Below are 14,523 nucleotides of genomic sequence, written 5' to 3' on the forward strand. Positions count from 1 at the left end.
ATTCCAAGGGAAAAATGCAGAACTCCCACCTTGACTTACAAAAATGAGGCAATTGTGTGCTCTGTTACAAGCATTATAAAGACTATGCCTTAAATGATATATTCCTTGGAAATGAAAGGGCAAGAAATAGAATTTGTTAGTAAATCTTCATGATAAGTTCCAAAATCTCAATAAAATAGGATTATTCTATGAGGCTTGCAGTACTAAAAAAATTTTACTGTGAAAATTGTGTAGGCTCTCGTTTATTTTTTGTTCTTCTCTATAAGGCATTTTATTGGTTATATATTTTAGGGGCAAGTAATTTAGTTGTATATTTTTCTGTATGTCTTGTATTTTTTTTTTGTTTTTGAGACAGAGTCTTGCTCTGTTGCCCAGGCTGGAGTGCAGTGGCGTGATCTCGGCTCACTGCCTCCCAGGTTCATACCATTCTCCTGCTTCAGCCTCTCTTGTAGCTGGGACTACAGGCACCCGCCACCACGCCTGGCTAATTTTTTGTTTTTTAGTAGAGACGGGGTTTCACCGTGTTAGCCATGATGGTCTCAATCTCCTGACCTCGTGATCCACCTGCCTCGGCCTCCCAAAGTGCTGGAATTACAGGCATGAGCCACCGCGCCTGGCCATGTCTTGTATTTTGAAGTGCATAAAGAATGTGTGTGTTCATCCGTAGTATCAAGGAATAGGGTTTCTCCTTAATTGAATATTCTGTTGGAGTGACTGTAATCGTTATATTGGCTAATCATTTGAAAATAATTAGAATAATGTGGCAAATGTAGTATTTACAGTGTGCCATGCACTGTTCTAAGTGTTTTACATATATTAAATTAACTTATGTAATTTCCACAAAAACCCTGAGAGTGGATAGTATTATAATATTTTTTTCATTGATACCATTAAGGCACAGTGAGAGTAAGGAACTTGTCCAGAGTCACACAGCTGACAAGTGTAAGAGCTGGGAATTGAACCCATGATATCTGGCTCCAGAGTTCTTGCTCCTATGCAGTCTACTGACTCTGTTTCTAAGATCACTCCTTTTTTGAGTCTGCAGTTGTCATAGTCAGGTTATTTATGAGTGCTGGAAAATAAGAAAGAGAACAGTGATGCCAAGTCTGTCGAGCATATAAACATGATGGTGCAGTGCTGCTTTAACAAAGGGATGCCCCCACCACCAGCGCGTAGAGAGTATGATGGATTGATTGCATTAATAGCCCCGATTATTCATGCCTCTTTTTATTCTACTTTGTGGTAATGCTCTCCCATGCTGACTCTGGGATTAATAGTGTCAACTGCTGTATTAGATGTCTATGTTGTGTAACACATTACTACGATCTTACTGGCCTAAAACAACGTATCTTTCTTATTTCCCACAGTTTCTGTGGGTCAGGAATCTGAGCAGGGTTAAAGGGGCCCTTTATTTAGGGTCGCACGAGGCTGCAATCAAGGAATCAGCTGTGCTGCCTTCCTTTCTGCAGCTCAGGTTCCTCTTCCAAGGTCACATCGTTTGTTGACAGAAGTTAGTTCCTTGCAGTTATAGCACTAAGGTCCTCATTTTCTTGTTGGCTGGTAGCTGGGGACGACTCTCAGCTCCTAGATGTCACTGGTTGTTCCTTGCCACATGGCCCTCTTACACTGTGACAGCTCACTTATTCAAGGCCAGCAGGAGAATCTCTTATTTACGTTCGCCATGATGGAGTCTTACAGAACACAATGCGATCACGACAGTGACTATTCCAACACCTATATACCATATGAGGGGACTTCCAAATGTTCACGGAAACACGGAATTAAAAGATGCAAATTTACAAATATAAACTTTGTTTCCCAACACAAATTCCATCAAGTTCAAGACACCTTTGTAAGTGATTATAAAAGTCATGGCCGGGCATGGTGGCTCACACCTGTAATCTCAGCACTTTGGGAGGCCGAGGCGGGCAGATCACAAGGTCAGGAGATCGAGACCATCCTGGCTAACATGGTGAAACCCCATCTCTACTAAAAATACAAAAAATTAGCCGGGTGTGATGGTGGGCGCCTGTAGTCCCAGCTACTCAGGAGGCTGAGGCAGGAGAACAGCGTGAACCCAGGAGGTGGAGCTTGCAGTGAGCTGAGATCACACCACTGCACTCCAGCCTGGGTGACAGAGCAAGACTGTCTCAAAAAAAAAAAAAAAAAAAAGTCATTTAGTTCATCCCTAAAGAACTGAGGGCCCTGGGAATTTAACCATGTCAGTGCAGTCTTTTAACATTATTAACTGAAGAAAAATGGGTGCCATTTAAAGATTTTTTTAAGATTAGGATACAAAAAGAAGTCAGATCAGGAGTGTAAGGTGAATGCCTAGTGATTTCCCATCAAAACTCTTGCAAAATTTTCCTTGGTTGATGAGAAGAATGAGAAGCAGCACTATTGAAAGACTCTCTGGTGAAGCATTCCCAGGCATTTTTCTGCTAAAGCTTTGGCTAACTTTCTCAAAACACTCTCAAAATAAGCACATTATTGCTCCTTGGTTCTCCAGAAAGTCAAGCAAAATTCCTTGAGCATAACCCAGAACTGTTGCTATGACCCTTGGTCTTGACCCCTCCACTTTTGCTTTGACTGTAAACTTTCATCTCTTGGTAGCCATGGCTTTGATTGTATTTTGTCTTCAGGATTATACTGGTAAAGCCATGTTTCATTTCCTGTTAAAATTCTTTAAAGAAATGCTTTAGGGTCTTTTTTTTTTTTTTTCTTGAAATAGGGTTGTGCCCTGTCACCCAGGCTGGAGTGCAGTGGTATGATCTTGGCTTACTGCAGCCACAACCTCTGAGGCTCAAACCATACTCCCACCTCAGCCTCCTGACTGTACTACAGTTATGCACCACCACATCTGGCTAATTTTGTTTATTTTTTGTAGAGACAAGGTCTTACTATGTTATCTAGGCTTGTCTCAAACTCCTGGTCTCAAGTGATACTCTTGCCTTCGCCTCCCCGAGTGCTGGGATTACAAGTGTGAGCCACTTTATCCAACCAGCTTTAGCATCTTGATCCCAGATGTTTAAAATTTCCATTGAAAGCTTTCCTCTTGTCTGCAGTTGATCTGGGTGCAACAGTTTTAGCATCTATTGAATGGAAAGTTTGTTCAACTTTAATTTTTCAGTCAAAATTGTGTAAGCCAAACCAACTGAGATATCTATGGTGTTGGCCATTGTTTCTGGTGTTAATTGTTGGTTCTCTTCAATTAGGGTATGAACAAGATTAATTTATTCCTCACAAACTGATGTGGATGGTCTGCCACTGTGGTCTTTCGTTTTCAACATCATCTCCTCCCTTCTTAAAACAAGTTATCCATTTGTAATTTGCTGATTTCTTAGGGGCATTGTCCCCATAAACTTTTCATAAAACATCAATGATTTCACCATTCTTTCATCCAAGCTTCACTGTAAATTTGATGTTTGTTCCTGCTTCATTTTTAACAGAATTCATGTTGCTCTGATAGGGGCTCTTTTCAAACTGATGTTTTATCCTTCTTAGTGTCTCAGATGAAATCCTGTTCACATGTTATAACAAGGTAGTATGGTTTTATTTTGGTGCAAAAATTTTGAAGTCCATGCATAGTTTTCTTAAATATGTTGTGTCCATAAACTTTTTGAAGGTCCCCTTGTATTCTGTTGGCCAGAAGCAAGTCCTAGGTTCCACCTGTATCCATGAGTAGGGGATTATACATGGGTGTGATTCGTTGGGGGCTCATCTTAGAATCCTTCCTACCACTCTTGTTTTAGCCAGTGGGAAGTGGCAAACTTAGCAGAAATGTGCTTGCAGGTTTCTGCTGGGCCCCAACATTGCCCTGAGGCCATGCCTGGGCTAATCTACTGTTAGAGAAAGTGAGAGACATGTAAAGGAGAGCTGAGCCATTCCAGCTGAAATTAGACCAGCTTAGAGCCAGTCAAACTCCAAAAGTGAGAAAGAGTCTGACCAAAATCAGAGCTGCCTGTCCAACCTGCAGCTGACTGTAGATGTGTGAGAAAGCCTGGTCAAGACTAGAATCATCAGGTACCTCATAAGTTTGTGAACAGTAATAGTGGTTATTGTTTTTAAGCTGCTGAGTTTAGGTGATTTTTATGCAGTACTGTGCTGTCAACAGATAACGGATACAGTGTTACCATTCATTGCATACCCATTTCTTGCCAGGTATCATGTTAGTTTTTCCATGCTTACTTTCTCATTTAATCCTCAAAGAAGCCCTGAATGAGGGTTTGTGTCTAATCAGTATTTTCATTGTAGACGTTGATGAGGACGTCAATATTATGATTGCTAATGGCCAAAAAGCTCCTGAAAAGATGCTCAACATCACGAATCATTAGGGAAATATAAATCAAAGCTACAATGAGATAACACTTTGCAATCAATTAGAAGCAACCATTAAAAAAAAAAGAAAATAACAAATGTTGGAGAGGATGTGGAGAAATTGGAACCCTTGGGCACTGTTGGTGAGACTGTAAAATGGTGCAATTGCTGTGGAAAACAATATGGAGGTTACTAAAAAAATTAGAAATAGAATTACTGTATGATCAAGGAATTCCACTTCTGGGTATATACCCTAAATAATTGAAAGCAGGATCTCAAAAAAAGTCTGTGCATGAATGTTCATAGCAGCATTATTTACAACAGCTAAAAGATGGAAGCAACCCAAGTGTCCATCAGCAGGTGAGTAAATAACCAAAATGTGACATCCACGTGCAGTGGAATATTATTCAGCCTTAAAAAGGAAGACAATTCTGACACATGCTGCAATGTGGATGAACCTTGAGGACATTATACTAAGTAAAATAAGCCAGCAACAAAAAGACATGTACTGTATGATTCCACTCCTATGAGGTATCTCGTGTAGTGAAATTCATAGAAACAGGAAGTAGCATGGTGGTTGCCAGGGGCTAGAGGAGAGAGGAGTAGGGAGTTATTGTTTAATGGGTACAGTTTCAGTTTTGTAAGATGAAAAAAGTTCTGGAAAAGGATGGTGGTGATTGCACAACCATGTGAATTTATTTACTGTACATTTAAAAATGGCTAAGATGGTAAATTTTATGTTATATGTACTTTAACCACAATTTTAAAAAGCAGATTATGGCTGGGCACAGTAGCTTACACCTGTAATCCTAGCACTTTGGGATGCCAAGGAAGGTGGATTGCCTGAGCTCAGGAGTTTGAGACCAGTCTGGACAACATGGTGAAACCCCATCTCTACTAAAAATACAAAAATTAGCCGACATCATGGTGCGCACCTTTAGTCCCAGCTACTTGGGGGGCTGAGGCATGAGAATTGCTTGAGCCCAGGAGGCAGAGGTTGCAATGAGCCGAGATTGCACCACTGCACTCTAGCCTGGGTGACAGAGTGAGACTGTCTCCAAAAAAAACCAAAAAATTAAAATAAATGAATGAATAAATAAATAAATGCAGACTATGATTACTGTCTCTTCTACTGGTAGTGCAAATCCTCCTGTAAAAAGCCTACTTTTTCTTTTTTTCTTTTTTTTTTTTGAGACGGAGTCTTGCTTTGTTGCCTAGGCTATAGTGCAGTGGCACAATCTCGGCTCACTGCGACCTCCACCTCCCAGGTTCAAGCAATTCTCCTGCCTCAGCCTCCTGACTAGCTGGGATTACAGGCAAATGCCTCCACCCCTGACTGATTTTTGTATTTTTAGTAGAGAAGGTGTTTCACCGTTTTGGCTAGGCTGGTCTTGAATTCCTGACCTCAGGTGATTCACCCGCCTAGGCCCCCCAAAGTGCTGGGATTACAGGCATGAACCACCATGCCTGGCCTTATTGTTCTTTAAGCTACTTTCTCCAAGTAGCCCTCCTTGCTGACATGTCTTTTTTTTTTAATATTCCAGTTTATCTTTTGTTAGTAAGACCCTATATTTAAGGGTAAGTGATGCATGGAGTTTGTAAAGTCTGTAAGTTCAGAGCCTCTGATGTTGGACTTCCTGGGTTCAAATTTGGACTCTACCCTTGACCAGCTATGTGGTCTTGGGAAATTCATTTAATCTCTGTAAGCATCGTTTTTCTTATATGCAAAGTCAAGATAACAGCACAACCTCGTAGCATTGTTGTGAAGATTGAGTGATGAGAGACATGTAAAATGCTAGGCACAGCGCCTGGCAAGAAGTAAGCACTCAGTAAATGTCAGCTGTTGTTGGTACCTGATAAAAGATAATACCTGCCTAGTGATCCTAAAAACACACAATAGATACTCATCATTATGCACAACATAACGAACATAATTAAGAACTTGGCAACTGAAAAAATATAGCATACGGTTTCATACCTATTGTATGATCCTAAGAACAAACCATTTGTTCTTTTCCTTTTAGTTAGTATTCAAAATTAAGGGAAAATTGCCCACAATTGAAATCTGGGCATTATAAAAATGGGTCACAATACAAAGCCTTCCACAGTCAAATGACTCAATTAGTGTTGAAATGGCCACGTCATGGCGTTAGTGGCTCTTCCCCGCTCGCCCTTGCTTACAGTTGTCTCTCCCCTCTTGAAGATTGTGATATGGTATGTCTTGTATGATCAGTGTTGTGCAGTCCTATGTGGCTCAAAGCAGGGTGAGCTTTTTGAGGGATGGGGACATGTCTGATTCACCCCCTGATATATCACTGTGCTTGACATAAAGAAGTCTCCCATGAGTATGCACAGGATTGAATCAATGATGTTGTGAGGACTTAGGGGTCATAGTTAGAAGTTTCGTAAGAATCGGGAAACATACATCTACACATGGAGAGTTGAACTTTAAATTCCACACATAGTGGATCAGAAAAGAGTGGTGCAAAATGTAGCGATTTTAGCATGAAGACACTCAGGCCACCTGTCTTGATTGGCCAGGGCAGCTATGACACATTATCATAGACTGGCTGGCTTAAACAACAGAGAATATTTCTCACAGTTTTGGAGCCTAGGAAGTTCTAGATCAGAGTGTCAGTGTGATTGAGTTCTGTTGGGGGCTCTTTTTGTGGTTTTCTGACAGCTGTCGTCTTGCTGTGTCCTCACATGGTGGACGGCACAGAGAGAGGAAGCAAACTCCTACTCTTCCTCTGAGGGCACTCATTCCATCCTGGGGCTCCACCATCATGACCTAATTACCACCCAAAGACCCCATCTCTAAATACCACCACATTGAGAATTATAGTTTCAAAATATCAATTTTTGGCAGGGGGCAGGGGACACATTTAGTACACAGCCACTTAACACAGGATTAACCTTTAAAGAGAAAATGGGGATCGCACCATTGCACTCCAGCCTGGGCAACAGTATGAGACTCCTTCTCAAAAAGAAAAAAAATAGAGAAAGTGGGACCATCAGAAGTTGGCACTGGCTAGTGGTGTCAGTGGTGGTTTGTCGGACTTGGAGGGATGGCAAAGGGAGTCACAAATGATAAATATCGCCAAGACCCTATCCAGCTTTCATCAGGGTGGGAGTCATACTGGTTTCTGGGTCCATTGGTCAAGTTATGCCCATGGTGGAGGTAGATACCATTGACTGTGTAAGCCTGACACCACCTAGGCTCCAGTTGCATGCTCACCAAGCCTGTGGGTAAGCCTGCCTACAGGGAAATCATGGAGTGGTGAAATGGACTCAAGTATTCTTGTTCTCATATGTGGTAGGTGGAACCAAAGATGTCCACATCTTCATCCCTGGGAACTGTGACTATGCTGTGTTACACGGCAAAGGCAAATTAAGGTTGCAAATGGGATTATAGTTTCTAATCAGCTGACTTTAAATTAGGGAGGTTATTCTAGATTATCTGGGTGGGCTCAAGGTAATCACGAGGGTCCTTAAAAGTGGAAGAGGAAGGCAGAAGAAGAGTGAGGTTGGAAGGATGTAAGCTGAGAAGGATTCAGCCCACTGTCACTGTCTTTGAAGACGGAGGAAGGGGCCATGAACCAGGGAGTGCAGGAGGCCTCTAGAAGCTGGAGGAGAAAGAATAGGGATCCTCCCTTAGAGCCCCCAGAATTAATTGTCCTGCCAACAGTGAGACACATGCCAGGCTTCTGATCTGCTGAACTGTAAGATCATACACTGGTGGTGTTGTAAGCCACTAAATTTGTGGTTTTGTTACAGCAGCTGTTGGAAACTAATACACCAGAGCAGTGATTTCTCAGTATAAATGAGTAAATTAACATTTTTATTTGTTTCAGCTTCAAGGTGTGTGGTTTAAACTCTCCATGGGATGATACAATCTGATTTCTGACTCTGCAAATCTGACCAGACTTATCCCCTTGCAATGAACTGAATGTTTGTGTCCCCCCAAAATTCAAATGTTGAAATCCTGGCCCTCAAATGTGATGTTATTAGAAGGTGGGGCCTCTGGGAGGTGCTTAGGTCATGAGTATGAAGCCCTCATGAATGGAATTATTACCCTTGGAAAAAGGACCCCAGAGAGAAATCTCATTTTTTTTTTTTTTTGACCATGTGAGAATACAGGGAGAAGATGGCCATCTATGTGCCAGGAAGCCCTCACTAGACACCAAGTCTGCCAGCACCTTGAACTTGGATTTCTCAGTCTTCACAACTGTGTGAGGTAAATGTTTGTTGTTTAAGCCACTCAGTCTGTGGCATTTTTGTTATAGCATCCTGAATAGACTAACATATGCTTGGCAGGACTCTCCACTAAGAGATCATAAGAATCGTCATCATATATTGGGAGCTTCTGTGTGTTGAGTGCTTTACCAGTGTGTTGCCTAGAATTATCTCTATCACCCTATGAATTAGGTATGGTTATTCTCATTTTATAAATGTGATAACTGTGGTTCAAGTTGAGCCACACAACCTCAGATGATGTGATGTGGATTTAAACCCTGGTCTGGGTTCTCCACTCATGTTTTTTCAAACACCCCTAGCTGCCTCACCGCCATGCTGTCTCTGAGAAGACTATCTCTCAGAGAACAATCTGCCTTGTTCATAGCATGATGCATGAAGAAAAGCAGCTGGGCAGGAGAGGGACAGAAAAATCTCCCATCTTCCTGCATAGCTGAGGCTTTCCCCACTTCTAGGGAGAAGGCACTGGAGTGAATCCCATGAACACTCTCAACTGTTTCCAAAATGTTGCCAAAATACTTCTGTGTACTGATATTTTGAAATCCCAAATGTGGTGGTATGTTGTATTTTAGCTGTTTTACAAATTGTATATGTTTCATTCTAGCTTAGTTTCTGCCATTCTCAATGATTTCTTTATTTTCTTAAATATTTCTGAATAAAAGGGCCTCCTTAGTTAACCTAAGACAGGTGTATTTAAGCTGAACCAGGTATGGTTAACCTGAATGAAGAGGAGGCAGCTGGCAAATGGTCAGAGAAAGCTGATTAGGAAATGAACATCCTATATGGTAGAGGTTCTTCTTTATCATACACACAATTCTTGATGAAATGAGAATACGTAAAATCAGCCCAGCAAACCTGCTTGGTTTCACCTTCTTTCTCCAAGATTGTGATGGATCTGCAGAGCAGAGTTGAGAGTATATATCATTTGTCTGTGGTCTGTTCCAGTGGAATCGTATGACGTGTAATATCTAACTGTGACTGCCCAAATCTTCCCGACTCACTTTGCCAAAGAGGGAACTAGGTCTTCAGAGTTGGAGTGACTTACCTAAGGTCATTCTATGGCAAGGTGGCAGGGCTAGAATTTAAACGCAGACTCTAGGTTCCAAGTGCACACCCTTTCTACTGTACTATCACAGCCTCTTGTTTCCCTTCAGTACTTAGCTCAGTTCCTTGAAGGTACTAAGAGTCAGCTCTGTAAGTGCTTCCTCAATGAAGCTGAGGTTGTGCACATGAGAATAGTGAATACGATTTTTTGTTTTCCAGCAGTTTTTCTGGGTGACTGCAGGAAGCACTTGGCTTTCATCATTGGCCAACTGGGGATATCCATTCCTGGAAGTCATTTGATCACTTAAACTCCCAACTCACTCAAGAGGTAGCCTGCAAGGGCCTTGCAGCTTTGATCCAAATTTTCCATCCAAACAGCCATGTAAACGGAGAGGCTCCTCATTCCAGCCAAGGCCCAGATTGCCGCTCTCTTTCTCAACGAAAAGAAAGAAAATGTGTCTTCCACTGTGGCTGGGCTACCTGAACAGATCAAGTGCTGGAATGCACTGATTGCTTTGAGGAGCAGGATCCTTTTTGGCTTCATCTTTTAATTTTGCTTCTGGGCTTAAGGAGACTCAGAGTTTATTGCTTATTATAAGCCTCACCGGAAAATATTTCAATCTCTTCATCTTCCCCATTCAGGCTAAGGCCAGTGAATGCAATTCAGTCCCAGAAACAGTAATCGTGCACCATTGTATCCAAGCACTGTGTCAGTAGTAGGGATGTGGAAGTCAGTGTGGGGCCATCTTCTCTCAGGGAGGGCACAATATCTGGCCCAGCAGAGGAAGAGTTAATCCAAAGCAGAGTTGTCTGTGTTAAGCTGTGGCTGAGTCGCCCAACATGAGCATGAAAGACAATTCCTTTTCTGAATTCACACTGTATGAAGCCTCATGTCAGCTGCCAGATGCTTTCATGACCTGAATCATCTTTGACAAACTCTGTGACAGGAGCAATGTTCTTCCCATTGTGCAGACAAAGAAATCGAGGCCCAGAGAGAGGAGCCAGAGCATTGGAGTGGAAAGGTTCTGGGGAACCTGGGTTCAAACCTTAGCCACAAATCCTAAGACTTTGGACACTTTTCTCAGCCTCTCTGAGCCTCTGTTGAGTCATTTGTAAATATAAGTAAGTGGTTGTGAGGTTCCATGGGTAGGGACAGGTGTTAAAGGGGTTAGCTTGGTGCTGGGCAGAGTCACTGCTCTCACAGCTCAGAAGATCTTGTGAGCGACAGAAGCTCAGGCGCCCCTCTCAGCTGTCTCATAGTTTCAAGACTACCACTGGGTTATCCTATCAACCCTGAGGGAACGCCCGAATGGATTCTGGAGGAATGTGTTTATTGGTTGTGTTCTTCATTATTGATCTCTCTGGAGGGATGTCTGCATCGCCCCTCTCTGGCAGGCTTGGAATTGATGGATGAGAGGAGAGGGAAGAGCAGTCTGGATGGTCTCCCTGCAGGAGCCTGGCCCAGAGTCTACTTGCTTAGGGGCAGACACCCATGCAGTGATGGTCCTGCAGCCTCCTAAACTCCTGACCTGTCTTACTACTCCCGTTTCTCACCTGGGAGGAGGTGGCTGAAAAACCCACTTGCCTGGACTGTAGGACACTGTCTGGCCCTGGTTTTGTCCCGGGTGGTGAAGGGACTACCTGGGGAGACTTTTATTGGTTTGGGATGGTTCTTCTTTTCCTTCCTTTCTTATCTTATTTTGTTTCATTCAAGCGATGGGCTTTCTTCCCACTGCCTTTGAAACAACCCTCCGGAGAGTCTGGCCCGGGTCTTCCTCACTAATGCACATTGGCTCAGGGCTGCTTTGATGGATAGAGGCAATTTTCCTTGGAAATTGGCTGCAATATTGGCAGTTTCATGGGACATACATTACATTCCTCTCAGAGAGAGATTTTCTGTGGGGTCTTGAGATGGAGTGATGCTGTTCAAGAGGGGCTGCGGGAAGTTGAAATCACCTGAAAGGAAAGGCATCTATTTCAATGTTTGGCATAGCTGTATCTCCTGGCATATGGGTCCAGCCCACTCTTGCAAAGTGGCTCCTTTTAGAAAATGAGGGAACTTGTCCATGGCTTGTTAAAGGTAGATAAATTAAAAGGCGAGGAAACAGAAGCACGTCCAAGTAGAACAGAGCTCCTGCCAGGTGCAAGAGGACTCAAAGGCTCCTGCATCCCAGAACTCTTGGTTTTCAACTGAGATAAGAGAGACCCGTTGATCAAAGGATGTGTCACACATGGTAGAAGGTTCTGGGCACTCGGGAAGAACAGGACACAGTCACCATCCTTTTCCTACTAGAATTGACAGTTCCTCTAGGGACACACACATTCACAAATAGCCCTCTTGATATAATAGGGCAAGTATTAATAATAACAGCTAAAATTTGTTCATAATCTGTAAAAGCATTAAGTAAATGACATTCACCAAAACTTTTCAAGGTAAGTATTATAATTATCATCTCCATTTTACAGACAAGGAAACTGAGGCATGGGGAAGTGAAATAATTTGTCTCAGGTCATCCCTAGTAAGTAGAGGAGCTGGGGTTCAAATCAAGGCTCTCTAGTTCCCTTGCCCCTGCTCTGTGCTGCTGTGTTGCTCTCTGGCTGACCTCTGAAAATGCAGAGACATCTGAAAGCTTCCAGAGGTGCATTTGCAGGCTCTTAAATCCCAGATCCCTGTTCCATCAGCCCAGCACCCTTTCCCCCAACCTCACTTCTTCTTGGAAACTTTGCCTCCTTCTGTGTGTCTTATCTTGTTGTGGTTGAAGGGCAAGGTCTGGAGGCAGCAGGGTGTGGGGTAGGAGGGCAGAGACACTGATTCAGAGGAAGCTTCAGGCTTCATCCTGGGAGCATTTGTTTGAGAAATCTGGGCCCGCTGTGGACCAAGCTCTGTATTGGGCACTAGGGATGTGCCGGTGAAGGGTCCCTGTTCTCTTGGATCCCTGCTGTCTTGGATCTTACTGTCTTGCTGGGGCACCAGACAATAAGCAAACCAACACATGGAAACCCAGGTGGATGCTATGCAGAGCATTAACACTGGATGCTGTGAGTAGCGATGATGAGTGTCTATTTTGGGTTGGATGACCAGGTGAGACCTCACAAAGAAGTGACACTGAAAATGAGATCTGGATAATAAAACAGAGCCAGCCCAGGGATCATAGGAAGGAAGGGTGTTCCAAGGAGAGGAACCTGTGTGTGCCAAGGCCCAGGTAGGAGCAGGACAGGCAGGGCATGTTTGAAGACACAGGCCGTGCAGTTGGGAGCATGGGGGTGGGGAGGGTAGTAGGAAAGGAAATAAAAGAGGAGGCTGAATAATCATGTAGGGCCCTGTAGATCATGAGGAGGAGTCAGAGTTTTATTCCAGGTGTATTAGGAAGCCATGGAGGCTGGAAGATGGAGTAGGGACATGATCTGCTGAGATGCTGCCATTCCACGGACACTAGCCCCTTGACCTTGGTTCTAGGCATTCCAGCAGGTAAAAACCTCATGGCAAGATAGTGAGTCCTGACAGCTAGAGCCCTGGTCATGGATCAGAATCGCGATTCCATTCATTCTCTTGTTCTTTATCCAGCAAACAGTGTTGGGGCATTGATCATGTGACAGGTACTTTGCTAGCTAGCAGTGAGGATACCAAGCAGTGTGGGGTAACACACCCCTAGCCTCCAGGAGTGCCCCTCCTGTGGGTGAGACAGGGAAACGATTGACAGGCCAGCAGGGGTGTGACAGTTGGTTTCCCCGATGGCTAAAAGACACAGGCAGATCAAGCCCTCCAGCCTTTTGTGAAATGCACATGAGATACATTCAAAAATAAGAGCAATGTTCTAACTATGAAGAAATCTTAAGACAATACAATTACAGCACAATGTAATAAATATTAATGGAACAATTAAGTTTGTCTGCTCTGCTCGAGGAGACTCATAGGGAAGTGAAATGAGTAGAAGCTGGTTAGGGTGAGAAAAGCTTCGGGGAAGAAGAGGAGGTGCTCTGGATCCTCTTACTGGAGCACGGGAGTGGGGAGGAGAGGGAGCAGGTCATGCTTAGAAAAAAATATCTTTGTCATTCTTTCATACGAATGTCACAAATGAACATTTTAGCCAAGACCCTTTAATGTGCAGGGATATTAGGAATGCTCAGAATGAATCAAATCCCTGGATGCTACAAACGTAGAAGACCTTGTTGAAGATCTGGCCTGGTAAAGAAAGAAACAAGATTAAAACCACAACCAGCTTTCTTCTAAATGCCAACGTGTATTGGACTTCCCTCTAGTGGCTACATGCAAAATGACAAGCCAGTAGTTCCCAAACAGAATGTTGCATTGTTCTCTACACTGTTTACTTAGCAATCAACATATTTACTGTGCTTCACTCCATGTACCTTCCATTCACACACCTGGCAAACACCATATCTTCCATGATATTCTCCTGTATCTCCATCTAGAAATAACTTCTGCCTTCTCAGTTATCGTTGGTCATCCACCCAACTTTCACTTGTCTACTGAGAAACTGTTATGTGCAGGACCTGCAGATATTATGTTTCAGCCCCTGCCTTACATTTGCACTATCTGGGAGGACACATCTGTCTTCCCTGGGTACACTGTGAGCTTCTGGAAGGCACCGAGTCTGATATATTACTCTCTGTGTTTAATAGAGGAGGAATAACATTAATTAGAACCAAAGCAAAGGTGGCTGGCCAGTAGTGCCTTCAAAAGGGATGTGTGTGTGTGTGTGTGTGTGTGTGTGTGGAACAATTCACACAGAATTGGAATAAGAAATCATTATGAGTTGATGCTGCTGCTAGCTAACATTTATTGAGTGCTTACAGGCCTGAGGGCTTAGCCTTTCTCTGCCTCAACTTATTCATCTATCAAATGGGGATAATAGTTCTTAGTGCACAGAGAACGATGCAAGAGTTAGC

At 43.2% G+C, this 14,523-nt stretch overlaps 1 long non-coding RNA gene across 1 annotated transcript in view; it reads left to right on the forward strand.

Moving 5' to 3' along the window:
• LOC129486847 (uncharacterized) overlaps nucleotides 1-9,173 on the forward strand; it is a 32,638-nt gene extending 23,465 nt beyond the window's left edge. The window contains exons 2-3 of the long non-coding RNA XR_008659117.1: nucleotides 8,458-8,554; nucleotides 8,874-9,173. This is a non-coding gene — a long non-coding RNA (uncharacterized lncRNA). The remainder of the gene's footprint in view (nucleotides 1-8,457; nucleotides 8,555-8,873) is intronic.
• Nucleotides 9,174-14,523: the final 5,350 nt, after the last annotated feature.

This window comes from Symphalangus syndactylus, chromosome 7 (assembly GCF_028878055.3).
Source record: "Symphalangus syndactylus isolate Jambi chromosome 7, NHGRI_mSymSyn1-v2.1_pri, whole genome shotgun sequence".
Taxonomy (NCBI): Eukaryota; Metazoa; Chordata; class Mammalia; order Primates; family Hylobatidae; genus Symphalangus; species Symphalangus syndactylus.